The 16,171-nt window shown below is 50.0% G+C and overlaps 1 protein-coding gene across 5 annotated transcripts in view; it reads left to right on the forward strand.

Annotated features, from left to right (window-relative positions):
- Positions 1 to 16,171, forward strand: part of VPS41 (VPS41 subunit of HOPS complex) — a 326,442-nt gene that overhangs the window by 68,741 nt on the left and 241,530 nt on the right. The gene's annotated exons all lie outside the window — the stretch shown is intronic.

Genomic DNA, 16,171 nt, shown 5'->3' on the forward strand with positions numbered 1-16,171 from the left:
TTAGTTTCCACCCATTGCTTCCTGTCCTACCTTCAGGTGCTTTGGAGATTAGCTTGACTCCTTCTTCATTGTGGTAGCCCCTGAGATATTGGAACACTGTTATCGTGTCAACCCTAGTTCTTCTTTTCATCAGACTAGACATACCTAGTTCCAGCAACCGTTCTTTATATGTTTTAGCCTCCAGTTCCCTAATCATCTTTGTTGCTGTTCCCTGCACTCTTTCTAGAGTCTCCACATCCTTTTTACATTGTGGCGACCAAAACTGAATGCAGTATTCCAAGTACGGCCTTATTAAGGCATTATAAAGCGGTATTAACATTTCACGTCATCTTGATTCTATCCCTCTGTTTATGCAGCCTAGAATTTTCTTGGCTTTTTTGGCAGCTGCTGCACACTGCAGCATACAGCAACTATATTTTAATGGTTGTCCACTAGGACTCCAAGATCCCTCTCACAGTTACTACTATTGAGCAAGGTACCACATATACTGTACCTGTGCATTTTGTTTTTCTTGCCTAAATGTAGAACCTTACTTTTTTCACCACTGAATTTCATTTTGTTAGATAGCACCCAATGTTCAAGTCTGTCAAGATTATTCTGTATCTTAAGCCTATTTTCTGGATTGTTGGCTATTCCTGCCAGCTTGGTGTCATTTGCAAATTTGATGAGTTCCCTATCTATCCCCTCATCCATGTCATTGATGAAGATGTTGAAGAGTACTGGGCCTAAAACAGAGCCTTGGGGTACTCCACTGCATATTTCTCTCCATGTAGATGCAGTTCCATTGAGGAATACATGGTGAGTGTGTATGGTCAGCCAGTTACAAATCCATCTGGTGGTGATGCTGTCTAACCCACATTTTCCATTGCGCTGCTCCTCCAATCCATGGACGGGTAGTATCTCCTAGTTGCTGGGCAGAACTGAGTGCTAAACCTTCCCATTGTCAGGCCACGCCCACCTCAACCAATCAGCTTCAGTCTTTCTCACTCAGTTGCTGTGAGAACTTGGCAATTTGAGTGCTCTCTAATTGTAATTACCTTCCCTTCTTATTACTTTGTTATTTTAATTTCTTATTTTGTTTTTATCATTTTTAAAATTTACTGAGGAGCTGCCACGTGGGAGATTCCTTATTGCTGCGTGCCTTGGGCGAGCTTGGGGCTCCAAGCCACCTGGCCTATCTCCCCACCGATCGGGGCTGCAGCACGCCGGATTCCGACCCGGCTGGGCGGATCCGTGCTTCTCTGGCCGCTGGTGACGGGCTAGCCTACCGCTGAGGCGTTAGAGCTGCCCTCGCCTCAGCTCCATCCATCGAGCGGCTCCGGAGTGCCTGCCTTGTCCTCGGGCGGCAGATCAGCTGTAGAGCGCTGAGAGTGTGCGGCGCTAAAGGAGGCGAGTGGAGGCGCCCAACGACCAGACAGCTTCGGTTTGTCTTCGGAGGTGCTGTTTCTTTAAAAAACAAGCTCCATGCCTCAGGAGGTAATCTGCTGAGTGACGGCCACCATTTTGTTTCAGGACTTTGCCAGCGTGGCGGCCGCCATTTTGGAGGATAAATAAATAAAAAAAAGAGGAGTGAGAGACAGTGGCCTGCTAGCGGTGGGGTGGAATTTGGACCTTATTTACCACCCTTATTGACTTGTGTCCCTGACTTCTGACCAGGGCATTTCATCTTTATCCCTCCTTTGCCTGATTGGGTTGGCTGTAGTTACATTGGGAGTTTGAGCTCAGCAGCTTCTGAGCCTATTTGCCCCTGCTCAACTGAATCTTCACTGTGGGCATTTTCCTTGGGAGGAGCCTCGGTGCTGATCTCTGGTGGTCTTGGCCTACCACTTGCTCTGTACTGCCTTCATTCAGCATGGCAGACATTGCCTTATCTTCTGATTCAGAGGGCGCCTGTGATTACCCTGCCACCCAACACAAGTCAGGCAGTAAGAAATCAAATTCCAAGTCTCGCAAGTCCAAATTAGCCTCTAAATCTTCCACTACGAATAAGGCAGAGCAGAGGTGCCACGAAGCCTTAGAAAAACAATTTGAGAGGGCCCAACAACAACAGGCGACTCTGTCAAGACAGTTTTCTGCTTCTGAGGACTGGGCTGATCCTTCTGGGAATTTGCAAGCCGGATCCTCATCTGTATCATCAACCAGACTCGCTGTTTCCAACTTACAACGCTCCAAAGGAGTTTCAATGTCATTGCCTGATGTTTCCAGCTAATCGGACGCTTCATTGGGCCGTAGACGTCTGCCTGAGGCTACATTTATACCTACTGTGGCGGGGCTCCGCCCAGAGGTTCCTGACACACCTGTGAGTTTTCAATCTATGTTGTCAGATGCTCTGGCGAAGATCTTGGCAGCCGGCATACAGCAGGTTGTAGCTCGGCCAGTTAACACCTGTCAGCCTTCTCCGACTCCGGTCCCCGTTAATGAAGCAGTTCCGAGTACCAGTCGGCAGCATCCTGTTGAATCTTCTTCAGAGGAGTCTGAAGAAGGGGAAATGTGTCCGGAGGATGTCGACTTCTCGGAGGATGAGGATCTTCCTCCCGAGAAGCCCACCTTCACAAATTTGTTCCGGCCTTCTGTCTTCAAATCTTTACTTCATAAAGCCAAGGTCGCTACTAAGTTTGGTATTGCAGAAGGGACCGCTGAGAGATCTTCTGACTCTCAACACCTGCACGATGCTCTATTCCACGTTTCTAAACAAGATCAGGACGTGATTCCTTGCCCTCCCTTGTTTTCCAATGTCATTACATCTGCTTTTGGCCAACCAGGTTCCCTGACTGCTCTGAGTGGCCTGGACAAACGTCTTTATTCTGCTGAGTCGCAGCTGGAGGAGCTTCTTGCCGTACCCTCAGTTGACCCCCGGTCGCTGCCTTGTCTACTTCTTCGATGCTGACTTCAGACGTTGTGGATGGCTTCAAGGCGGAGGACCGCAAGATGGAAATGGGGTTCCATAAAGTGCACCAAGCAGTGGCCTGGGCTATCAAGGCAGCCACTGCTACGTCGTTTTTCAATTGGGCTTCTCTGATCTGGCTACGCCAGCTTCAGGAGAGGTTGCCCCCCACTGATACCAGGCTGCACCAGGACATTAATAAACTCGTGGCAGCAACGGAATACTCCACAGATGCCTCTTTGACGGCGACAAAATTTGCTTCACGAGCTATGGCAGCAACGGTGACCAACAGACGCCTCTTCTGGCTATGAAATTGGCGCGCAGACAACAAAGCTAAGTGGAAATTGGCATCAGCACCATTTACTGCCCCATCACTATTTGGTCCCTGTCTGGAGCCTATCTTGATATTAGATAAAGACAAGCGCAAAGTGCTGCTGTCCTCCTTCCGCCGCTCTGAGCGGAGATATACCCCTTATACATAGCGCCAGTCCTTTCGATCCTCCTCGGGGTCGAGCGGCCCATACTACCAGCGCTCTTATTCCCAGATGTCTGACCGAACATCAGACAGACAGCCATTTCGTGACAGAACCAGGAACCAATCCCAAGCGAAGCGTCCCTTCAGAGGCTCATCTTACCGACCTCCACGCAGAGGGAAGTGACTCGTTGATCCCAGGTCCTATCGGAGGTTGACTCCAGCAATTCTACCTTCAGTGGGGCCTCTCGACAACCGACACTTGGATCCGCATGACCATCCAACAGGGGCTTTGCCTCGAGTTCCACACTCTACCACCCAACACCTTTCGTCGTTGCCCCATCTCTCGGTGCAGGGTCCAGAGGGAGCTCATGGAAGCAGAGATCTCACACCTCCTCTCCATCAACGCCATGGAGCCGGTGCCCCAGGGCCAGGAGAGAACTGGATTCTACGCTACCTTATTTCTGGTGCCCAAGTCATCGGGGGGCCACAGGGGCATCTTGAACCTGAAACGCTTCAATCAGTACATTCTGTATCGCAGGTTCAAGATGCACTCCCTCAGGACAATTCTGGCATCCATCAGGCAAGGGGACTATCTTCAATCTGTAGATCTGCACGAAGCATACCTGCATGTTCCCATCCACCCATTGCATCGTCGCTACCTTCACTTCGAATACAACAACATGCATTTTCAATATCGTGCGATGCCTTTTGGTCTGTCCTCGGCTCCCAGGACCTTCACGAAATTAGTGATGGTGGTCGCGGCTTCCATTCGATCTCGCTCCATACGTCTCAGCTGTTACCTCGACGATTTGCTGGTGATGTCAACGTCCCCGTCGCAGGCGCGGAAAGACATGGAGGTGGTCCTCCAGGCGTTCCAGAACCACGGTTTCTCCATCAACTGGCAGAAGAGCCATCTGACACCTACGACGCAACTCCAACACCTGGGTGCAGTGATCGATTCTCAGTTGGGTCAAGTGTTTCTCTCCCCAGATTGCATTCGCGACATCGAAACTATGGTGCGGCACGTTCAGTCCATGAAGAAGGTGCCTCTGCTCCAGTTGAATCAATTGTTGGGGAAGTTAATATCCTGCATCCACGTCGTTCCGTGGGCACGCAGACATTCCCGTCCGCTTCAGTGGCTGTTGCTTCCCTTCCAGAGAGCGAAACGCAGCTTGTCAACCCATCCGATTGTCTTACCTCCACAAACTCGACTGTCACTCACGTGGTGGAGGTCCCCCGCACTACAAAGAGGTTGTGTTTTTCTCGAACCAGACCGGGTCGTTCTGGTTACCGACGCCAGTCTCTCGGGCTGGGGAGCCCATCTGCAGAATGCAGTGATTCAAGGTCAGTGGTCTCCGGTGGAGCGGACGAACAGCATCAATTTGCTGGAGTTGAGGGCTGTTTGGCTTGCCTTGCGCCATTTTGTCCACGCCTTGGAGGGACAACATGTGTTGGTCCGGATGGACAACGTCACCACCAAGGCGCACATAAATCAGGAGGGAGGCACACGCTCCAGGTCCCTGATGTTGGAGTCGGAGAGCTTGTTGGCTTGGGCGGAACGGCACACTGCATCTCTGGTGGCGGACCACATCTCGGGGCAGGACAACATCATGGCGGATTGGCTCAGCAGGGAGCACTTGGACCCTGCAGAGTGGTCTCTCAAGCCTGCCCTCTTCAATCAGATAGTGAACCATTTTGGCCGCCCTCAGGTGGACCTCTTCGCCACGTCCCAGAACGCCCAACTACCGAGGTTCTACACGCGTTACCCGACCATCGGAGCAGAAGGCTACGACGCTCTACGCTGTCAGTGGCCTCCAGGGCTTCTCTATGCCTTCCCTCCCTTTCCGCTGATTCCAAGACTGATTCAGAAGATGTTGTTGGAGGGAGCCGAGTTGATTCTGATTGCACCTCAGTGGGCTCGCCGGCCCTGGTATGCAGACCTAGTGGGATTGTCCACCTCTCCTCTGTGGGCAGTACCACTGGAGGAGGAGATGCTCAGCCAGGGGGTCATCTTCCACCCCGATCCAGGGTGGCCCCGATTGGCTGCTTGGCGCTTGAGCGGCTTCAGCTGCAGAAGGACAGGCTGTCTTCTGATGTCATAAAGGTGATTCAAGCTGCCAGATGCCCTTCCACCACGAGAATTTATGAAGCTACTTGGCGAGCATTTTCTTCCTGGTGTGTGGCTCATCACGTGGACCCGACCTCTGCGGATATCCCGGACGTACTGGATTTCTTACATGATGTTTTAGCCAAAGGTCTTGCTCCTGCCACGCTTCGGCGCCAGGTGGCCACCTTATCCACAGTCGTCAAGTGCGAGGAACACCGAATTCTTTCGCATAATCCTAGGATTAAGAGTTTCCTGCATGAGGCCTCCAACATCTCGCCTCCAGTGATCCCATCCTGGGATCTTCCATTAGTCCTTCAAGCGCTTACGATCTCGCCATTTGAGCCTTTGGCTTCAGTGTATCTAAAATTTCTGACGCTTAAAGTCACCTTTCTCCTGGCCATTACATCAGCTAGACGCGTATCGGAACTCACCGCGTTATCCGTCCACAAGGACCTTTGTATTTTTCATAGTGACAGAGTGGTCCTGCGCTTTGACCCCTCCTTCTTACCAAAGATAAACTCACGATTTCACCGCGCTCAAGAGTTGGTTCTGCCTAACTTTTGTCTGAATCCTCGTCATCAGACTGAGTCCTTATGGCATACCTTGGACGTCAGGCGTGCGCTCCGGCGTTATATCAAACGTACTGAGTCTTTTCGACAGACTGAATCCTTGCTTGTGTCTTTCACCCCTTCCTTGATGGGGAAGAAGGTATCATCTACTACAATTGCCAGGTGGATTAAGGCTTGCATCACGACGGCCTATGATATGCGAACACGCCCTCGTCTGGCTAAGATCTACGCACATTCAACATGCAGTGCGGCTGCGTCAGCTGCTTGGTCTACGAATGCCTCTGTGTCCGAAATCTGTAGTGCAGCCTCTTGGGCTTCTGACACTTCCTTTATCTGGCACTACAATATTGATCAGTATGCCTCCTCCGATGCAGCATTTGGGCGTAGAGTTTTACCACAAGTGGCCACGTCTCGGAGTGAGGGTTCCAGTCAGCCTCCCACCCTGAGCTCTTGAACTTGGGTATATCCCGTCCATGGATTGGAGGAGCAGCGCAATGGAAAACGGACGTTGTGTTCCTGAACGTCCATTTTCGGGGCGCTGCGACTCCAATCCATACCCACCCATTCGGCTTCCTGTTCTGTTTTGTTCCTTGGTTAATGTTTGTTGGGGTTTTATGGTTGGCCATGTTCCTGCTCCTTTGTGAGGAAAGACTGAAGCTGATTGGTTGAGGTGGGCGTGGCCTGACAATGGGAAGGTTTAGCACTCAGTTCTGCCCAGCAACTAGGAGATACTACCCGTCCATGGATTGGAGGAGCAGCGCCCCGAAAATGGACGTTCAGGAACACAACGTCTGTTTTTCTACTTTATCTAGTAGTAGGTTATGGTCTACTTTATCAAATGCCTTACTGAAATCCAAGTAAATTATATTGACAGTATTCCTCTGGTCCACAATTTTGTCACTTTGTCAAAGAATGCAGTAAGATTAGTCTGGCATGATCTGTTTTTGACAAACTCATGTTGGCTTTTGGTTATTACTTTGTTTGCTTCTAGGTGTTTCTGAGATATTTTCTCAAGTTATTTTCCTGGCCTAGGCTCAAGCTCTGCTTTTCTGACCATTGCCTTGATAGCATCAGAAAGCACATATCTGTCAAGGCCTTTTACAGAGAAGAAAAGAAATTGGTTGTCAATATAGCTATTTAAACCAGAGGTGGGCTTCAACCGGGCAAACCAGTTGTTAAAATACTGCCCAGTTCGGCAAACTGGCTAATCTTTTATTTAATATTAATATTTTTAGAGCCTTGGTGGTGCAGCAGATTAAAGTGCTGTTAAGTAGCACCAGCTGCCTGCAATTGCTGCAAGTTCAAATCTCACCAGGCTCAAGGTTGACTCAGCCTTCCATCTTTTCGAGGTAGGTAAAATGAGGATCCGGATTGTGGGGGCAATAAGATGACTTTGTATAAAAAAGAATACCGCTTAGGGGGGGCCGAAAGCCCTACTAACCAGGTATATACAAAAGTATGAAGGCTATTGCTTAACGTATTATAAGCCACCCTGAGTCTCTGGAGAAGGGCTGCATATAAATCGAACCAATAAATAAATAAATAATCCCATCATTGGCTGACCCAGTTCACGCCCATTTTTCTGGCCGTTTTCGGCTGGTTTTTGGGCTGGTTTTTGGCCATTTTCATGCTGTTTTTTGGGCCCCAAAAACAGCCTGAAAATGGCCAATAAATGGGCTGGAAAATGGGCAAAAATGACCCAAAACTGGCCCAAAACCAGCTGAAAAACGGCGTGGAAAACAGCTTGAAAAATAAAGATTTCAAATCTTCAATTACCTCTCTTGAAGCTGTACTCTTGAAGCTAGATTTGAAAGGGGAAGAAGAATTTGTAGCTTGTGTGGGCACACACTTCAGACCTCTTAATACCTCACATCCATTGTGCTTTTTCCTGTCCTGCTGCACAAATCTTTTAAACATTTGCTGGCAAACACAAAGTGAGCCTTCACTCCAAAGCATATTCCCCCTTCTGAATTTGGATTATTACACAACCATATGAAAAAGTATAAAATTACATTACTATAGCAAAACTTTATGAAGAAAATTGATATAAGTTCCCATAGATTATGTTGAACAAATGTAATGTCTTTGGGTTGATTTAAAGCCAAGATATGAAAATAAGGAAAACAAGAAAACTTCATCAAAATGGTGAATCAAAACTTAATGACATAATGTTGTCTTCCTAAAGCCCCCCGCTTTCTTCTTTGCTCCAGTTATAATTTCTGTACTAATAAACTCTACATCCAATTTTAGAACCAATTCTGAGAAAATAAGCTTGAAAGAGGGTCAAAAATCCTGCCACCCACTTGCACCTTTTCTTCATATCTGTACATCTCTTTGCAAAACATGTTGTGCTTTAAAACACACATCTGTATGTAGCACATTTAGTTTGACAACAAGCAGACTCTTTGGAAAGAAATCAAGGAAAGGAGGGAGGAAAACCAAGAGACCCCCCCCCAAAGTAATTGGGTGGGGTAGGGAAGGGAAGGAATATTAAGTAAAAGTCCCTTTTTTCCAGTGATTTTATTTATTTATTTATTTATTTATTTTGAATTTGTATACCGCCCTTCTCCCTGAGGACTCAGGGCGGTGAACAGCCAAATAAAAACATCAAATACAAATATTAAAATACAGTTAAAAAAATATATATAAATTTGGCCCCATTAATTAAAACAATAAACCAAACAATTAAAAACACTTAAAAAGAATTAGGCCAGCCCGGCTTGTTGGAAAAGGAAGGTTTTAAGGGCACGGCGGAAGGCACTGAGGTCATGGATTCTCCCAGATTGCGAGCCCTCTCTGTGGGGGCCAAAGACTCGCCCCCAATAATCAGTGATGGAGTCAACTGACTATATCGGGATGCCGGGAACCACAGCCACTCAGTCTTGGAAGGGTTGAGCCTGAGCCTGTTCCTCCCCATCCAGATCCGTACAGCCTCCAGGCACTGGGACATCACTTCAAGGGCATCATTGGGGTGGCCTGGGGTGGAGATGTACAGCTGAGTATCATCAGCGTACTGATGGTATCTCACCCCAAAGCCACGGATGATCTCGCCCAGCGGCTTCACATAAATGTTGAACAGGAGGGGCGAGAGGACCGACCCCTGAGGCACTCCACATATAAGAGGCCTCGAGGTCGACCTCTGCCCCCCTGTCAACACGAACTGCGACCAGTCGGAGAGAAAGGAGGAGAACCACCGTAACACGGTGCCCCCCATCCCCAACTCTTCCAACTGGTGCAGCATGATACCATGGTCGATGGTATCAAAAGCCGCTGAGAGGTCTAACAGGACCAGAACAGAGGAGCAACCCCTGTCCCGAGCCCTCCAGAGATCATCAACCAACGCGACCAATGCCGTTTCCGTGCTGTGCCCAGGCCTGAAACCAGACTGGAACGGATCCAGATAGGATGTTTCCTCCAGGAATTGCGGAAACTGTCGCGCAACCACACTCTCAACAACCTTCGCCAGAAAGCGAAGGTTGGAGACAGGACGATAGTTGGCCAATATTGCCGGATCCAGGGACGGCTTCTTGAGGAGAGGCCTCACCACCGCCTCTTTCAAGGCCGCGGGGAAGTAACCCTCACTCAATGAAGCGTTGATAACACCCTGGAGCCAGCCTCGTGTAACCTCCCGGGAGGCCAGTACCAACCAGGAGGGACACGGGTCCAGTAAACATGTGGCCGCACTAAGTCTCCCCAAAATCCTGTCCACATCATCGGGAGTCACAGCATCAAACTCCTCCCAGATAACATTCTCAAGACTATTCCTCGTCACCCTGCCCTGATCTACCCAGTCAGAGTCCAAGTCCCCCTGGATCTGAGCGATTTTGTCATACAGGTATTGTCCGAAATCCTCCGCCCTGCCTTCCAAGGGATCCTCCCGCGCTCCCAGATGGAGCAGGGAGCGGGTTACCCTGAACAGGGCTGCCGGACGATTCCCTGATGACGCAATAGAGGTGGAAAAGTAATTACACTTTGCCGTCTTCATCACCACTAGGTAGGTCTTAATATGCGACCTTACCAGTGTTCGGTCAGATTCAGCGTGACTGGCCCTCCAACCGCTCTCTAGGCGTCTTTTCCGGCGTTTCATCTCCCTCAGCTCCTCGGTGAACCAAGGAGCCGCGAGGGATCGACAGCGGGTCAGAGGCCCGATCCCAGGCAGCTACCAGGTCCTCGGCCGAGTTGTGTGCCAGATCATCAGGAATTGGCCCAAGCTCCGTCTGGAACCTATCAGGATCCATCAGGCGCCTGGGGCGGACCCATCTAATTGGGACCGCCTCCCTGCGGCGGGGTGTAGCGGTACGAAGGTCCAGACGAAGGAGTGAGTGATCTGACCATGACAAGGGTTCCATGTCTATATCCCCTATAACAAGATCACTCAACCACTGGCCAGAGACAAAAATCAAGTCTAGAGTGTGTCCCCCCCGTGAGTGGGGCCATGAACTAACTGGGTCAGGTCCATGGCCGTCATGGAAGCCATGAACTCCCGAGCCATCCCAGACGTTTCACCAACGGATGGCAAGTTGAAATCACCCATGACCATAAGCCTGGGTGTATCAACTGCCACCGTGGCTATCACGTCGAGTAGCTCAGGCAGGGCTGCTGCCACGCAGCAGGGAGCCAGGTACGCAAGCAGCAAACCCATCTGAACCCCATGACCCCATCTCACGAAGAGGGACTCACATCCGGCAGTCTGAGGCACAGTGGTCTCCCTCGGACCAAGACCTTCTTTAATAATAACCGCCACCCCCCGCCCCTCCCCTGGGCTCTCGGCTGATGGAATGCTCTGAAACCTGGTGGGCACATCTCGACCAGAGGGACTCCTCCCTCCGGTCCCAACCAGGTCTCCGTAATACCAGCCAGGTCCGCTCCCCCCTCCTGGATAAGATCGTGTATGAGGGGGGCCTTATTTACCACAGACCTAGCATTGCACAACATCAGCCGCAGGCCCAGGTCCTGAGTATCCAAGCCACCTAGTATCCGAGGGGAGCTTTGAGGGCCGAGGCGCGCAATTGCTCTCAAACAGCAAGTGCGCGTCCCCAACACATGATGTGGCCCCCTGCTCCCGCCATATCTGCCCCTCCCAACCACCGTGCTGATGGTATTTCCCTCATTGGGATAGCCCTCCGCCCCCTCCCCATTCCCTCGTCCAGTGTCCTCCAAACCGTTACCCCGTGCCGGGCTCGGCTCTGACCTTGGTGGATTACCCCCCCATCCCCTTTGGTCGTCCTCCCGGTTCCCCTTAAAAAATTATTAAAAACCCTAATTAAAAAACCCCTTAATCCCCGCTTTGAAACATGCCACCTCTCAGGGCTCCAAAACCCGTCCTTAAGGTAGGCCTTTGATAACATGGAAGGCCATCGCCGCGAGAGGGGGGCATCTCGCAGCACAAGCAGGTCTGCTGAGGTATAAGCCATACATAGATGAGAGGTAGAAAGTCTGGTCAGGAGTTTGATGAATAGTCTAAGGTATTGGAGCAAGATGGACCTCAGAGTCGGTGGGCTGGACTCCACTGCTCTCTCACTGCAGTGGGAGGAGTCCCGTGTCAGTTCATCAGAATTGGAGGTAAGGATCCAAGCCACCCTCTCACGGTGGCTAGCCCAGATGGAAAGGGCTTGGGAAAGTTAGATGGTCTATTCCTCCGTTGGTGAAAGGCAACAACTCCCTCAGCTCCCGCATGACAATTGCCCAAACACCCTCCAGCTTGGGGCACAAGATGGAAAAGGAGCCAAACCATAGAGGCATGATGATATTGAACCCGCGGGAGAGAAGATATTCAAAAGGGAGGGATAACATACAGCTGGATACAGTCTGGAGGCGGGGAGCCAAAGACCAAGTCAAAGGCATGAGGGGGGGAGGAGAGATCAATCGAGGCGACCAGATGACCAGTTTTTTTTGGCCGCACTCCAGCCTCTCCAACCCCCAGAACCTCATAAATCCCCCTGATTGAATCTCCCGCTTCCAGACTCCAGCCCCCAGGTCAGATGGTCTAATCCATGTATAGGTGGTAAGGCCAGAAACAAAGCGGTCATATCTCCCCCCCCTTCTTCAGTACTAAGCACCAGGCCGCCGCCATCGTCTTGCCATTGAGCCACAGCTGCCATTGCCGCCTCAGCTGCCATCGTCGACGCCGTCCGGAAACCGGACCCTCAGCACATCCCAGGACCACCGGAACAACATCCAGGGCCTGGGAGGGAAGGGCCCGCTCCATGCCGCCGCCGCCGCGCCCACAGCCGCCGCCGCTCCGACCTCCGCGGCCTCCGGCGCAGAAGAGGCTGCCATCCTCTCGCGGCGCCTCCCGCGTCAGCTCCGCCCAGCCGCAATATTCCGGGGGCGAAAAAGCCCTCAACAGGCTGGGCAGAGGCTCCCACAGCTGGGGGCAGGGCCGCCCCGGCCTCCGGGGCCCTCCGCGGCCTCCGTCGCAGAAGAAGACTGCCGCACCCAAGGCCGCCGTCCTCCCGCAGCGCCTCTCACGTCGGCTCCGCCCAGCTGCAATGCTCCGGAGGGCGAAAAAGCCCTCAACAGGCTGGGCAGAGGCTCCCACAGCTGGGGGCAGGGCCGCCCCGGCCTCCGCGGCCTCCGCGGCCTCCGTCGCAGAAGAAGACTGCCGCACCCAAGGCCGCCGTCCTCCCGCAGCGCCTCTCACGTCGGCTCCGCCCAGCTGCAATGCTCCGGAGGGCGAAAAAGCCCTCAACAGGCTGGGCAGAGGCTCCCACAGCTGGGGCTGGGGCTGCAGGTGGTCAAGTCAGCTCCCCAGACCCCCAAATGACCAGAAATTGTCCCATCATCAGACGGGTCTTACACGAACAGCGCCATCTTGGGGCATGCGCAGAAGACCAATCTGAACTGATAACAGTTCTAAGATAAAGCAGATCAATAATAATGTCTGTCCATGTATCTCTCTGCTCATCTTTTACTCATTATCTGATTATTCCAGAATATAAATTTATTTATTTATTTATTTATTTATTTATTTATTTATTTATTTATTTATTTATTTATTTATTTATTAATTACATGTATTTATATGCCACCATTCTCCCGAAAGACTCAGGGCGGTGAACACAAGTTAAGAAACAAGTACAATAAAATCATAATTTAATCCAAATAATTAATTAATAGTAAATAATAAACCCCGGAATCAGTCTCAGCCAGTTTTGAAAAGCCAAGTCTTCAAGTCCCGATGGAAGGAACGGAGATCAGGAGCCATCCGGAGCTCAGTAGGTAATTCATTCCAGAGGGTGGGAGCACCCACAGAGAACGCCCTACCCCTGGGCACAGCAAGGCGACATTGGCTCGCTGTTGGAACCTTGAGGAGAGCGGCCTTATGTGAGTGAACAGGAAGGTGAGAGGCAGACAGGAGAAGGTCATGCAAATATCCCGGACCCAAGTCATCAAGGGCCTTATAGGTGAGGACTAGCACCTTGAAGCAGACGCGGAGAACCACTGGTAACCAGTGCAGCTCACGCAGGAGGGATGTTATATGGGAGTAACGAGGGGCTCCCATAACAACCCGTGCAGCTGCATTCTGGATCAGCTGGAGTCTCCGGGTGCATCTCAGGGGCAGGCCCATGTAGAGGGAATTGCAGTAGTCCAAGCGGGAAGTAACCAGGGCATGAGTTACTGTGCGAAGGTCATCTCGGTCCAAGAAAGGGCGCAACTGGTGCACCAGGCGAACCTGTGCAAAGACCCCTCTGGTCACGGCCGTTAGATGGTCTTCGAGGGACAGCCAAGCATCCAGGAGGACACCCAAGTTGCGAGCCCTATCAACGGTTTCCCCATCTATCAAAAGTGATGGAGCCTCTGAAAGCCGAGATGCCAGCATCCACAGCCACTCAGTCTTAGAGGGATTGAGTTTGAGTCTGTTTCTGCCCATCCAGGCCCGTACCTCCTCCAGGCAACAGGACATCACGGAAAGGGCATGTCTGGGGTGGTCTGGGGTGGAGATGTATAATTGGGTATCATCAGCATATTGATGATATCTCACCCCAAAGCCACGAATGATCTCACCCAGTGGCTTCATATAGATGTTAAAGAGCAGGGAGGAGAGAACCGACCCCTGAGGCACCCCACAATTAAGGGGTCTCGGGGTGGATCTCTGCCCTCCCGCCCATACAAACTGAAAGCGACCCGAGAAGTAGGAGGAAAACCACCGTAAGACAGGGCCTCCCACCTCTAACCCCACAAGTCGCTGCAGTAGGATACCATGGTTGATGGTATCAAAAGCCGCTGATAGGTCAAGTAGGACCAGGATGGAGGAACAACCCTCATCCCGAGCCCACCGGAGATCATTCACCAGAGCGACCAATGCTGTTTCTGTGCTGTGACCATGTCCGAAGCCTGAGTGGTACGGGTCAAGGTATTCCGTTTATTCCAGGAATTGTGGGAGCTGTTGAGCCACTACAGTCTCAACAACCTTCGCGATGAAGCGAAGGTTGGAGATGGGACGATAGTTATTAAGTGAGTCTGGATCCAGGGAAGGCTTCTTGAGGAGAGGTCGAACCACTGCCTCCTTAAGAGAGGCGGGGAAGTTCCCCTCTCTCAACGAAGCATTGACAATTGCCTGGATCCAGTCTCTAGTCACCTCTCTGGAGCCGAAACCAACCAGGAGGGACAAGGGTCCAATAAGCAAGTGGAGGAACTAAGTTTGCCCACAATCCTGTCCACAGAAACAGGGTCAAACTCAATCCAGATATTATTCTCAAGACCCACCCTAGTCTCCTGATTGGATTCTGCCCAGTCAGAGTCCAATCCAATCCGGATCTGAGCGATTTTATCATGTAGAAACTGTACAAAATCCTCAGCTCTGCCCTGCAAAGGGTCTTCCCTCGCTCCCTGATTGAGGAGGGAACGGGTCACATGAAACAGGGCTGCTGGGCGGTTTTCTGCAGATGCAATGAGGGCGGCGAAGTAGTGATGTTTTGCCGCTTCCATCGCCACTAGATAAGACTTAATATGGGTTCTTAATTCAGATCGGGAGGACCTCCAACTCTCCTCTAAGCGTCTTTTCCGACGTTTCATTTCCCGGAGCTCCATGGAAAACCAAGGAGCAATCCAGGATCTGCGTCGGATTAGAGGCCGCAAAGGTACGATTCTGTCCAAGGCGTCGGTAGCCACCCGTTCCCAGGATGCCACCAGAGCCTCAGCTGAATCGCAGGATTGAGAGGTGGGGAATGTCCTAAGCTCCTTCAAGAACCTTTCTGGGTCCATCAGGCACCTAGGGCAGAACCATTTTATGGGTTCCGTCTCCCAGCGGCAGGGGTTGGCAGATTGAAAGTCTAGTCTAAGGAGGGAATGGTCAGTCCATTGACTAAATTTTATTAATAATAGACTTTTTTGGAGATTTTAGATATTGGGATACTGGAATATTAGAGATATATTGAGTAATTTTTAATATGGTACAAAATGACTCAGCAGGAGACAATACAATTCTATGAAGAAATATTAGTTTTTATGAAAATGTGATAAAGAATCATAAGGAGATGATGGGATTGTTCAAAGATAAAGATGTGAGTGTAGAAGACCCTCAACGAATGGTGGGAAAAGATGAACATAATATTCAGAAGACAGATGCGAAATCAGAAGAACTGGTGGAGGAGACAAATCAAAATTTATACCAAAACAAAAATATTGAAAAGACAGTAACAATAAATACTAAGTATCAAATAGATAATTCCTTAAGAGCTTACAATAGAATAGAGAATAAAACGGAAGACTTCCCAAAAATAATGAAAGGGTTTTGAATGGCCATCCAAATGATGCAGCAGAAGTAAATAAGGGATAAGGCAGAGGGAACATTCAGTCGGTGCAAAAATGTTAGAAAGAAATATAGGATCCCAAGAGAGAAATATAAAAGAATCACCAAAAAGTCAATAAATGATGAAATTCTAAAAAGGCTGAGAGATGACAGATAGAGATATAATATTTTGTAATATTGTGACTGTATTAAAAACTAATAGAAATAAGTAGAAAGTATAAATTGGGAAAATAGTAACACATATATAGATATATAATAGCATTTATTATAACCACAAATATACTAAGGTTAGGAGGTGGAAGACTATGATTAGGTATATTTAAATGTGTTATTATGATTAACAGTGTGCAAAAAATATACTGGAATTTATAGCTTTTAAGGA

This window comes from Pantherophis guttatus, chromosome 4, assembly GCF_059756535.1.
Source record: "Pantherophis guttatus breed Tessera chromosome 4, ASM5975653v1, whole genome shotgun sequence".
Lineage (NCBI taxonomy): Eukaryota > Metazoa > Chordata > Lepidosauria > Squamata > Colubridae > Pantherophis > Pantherophis guttatus.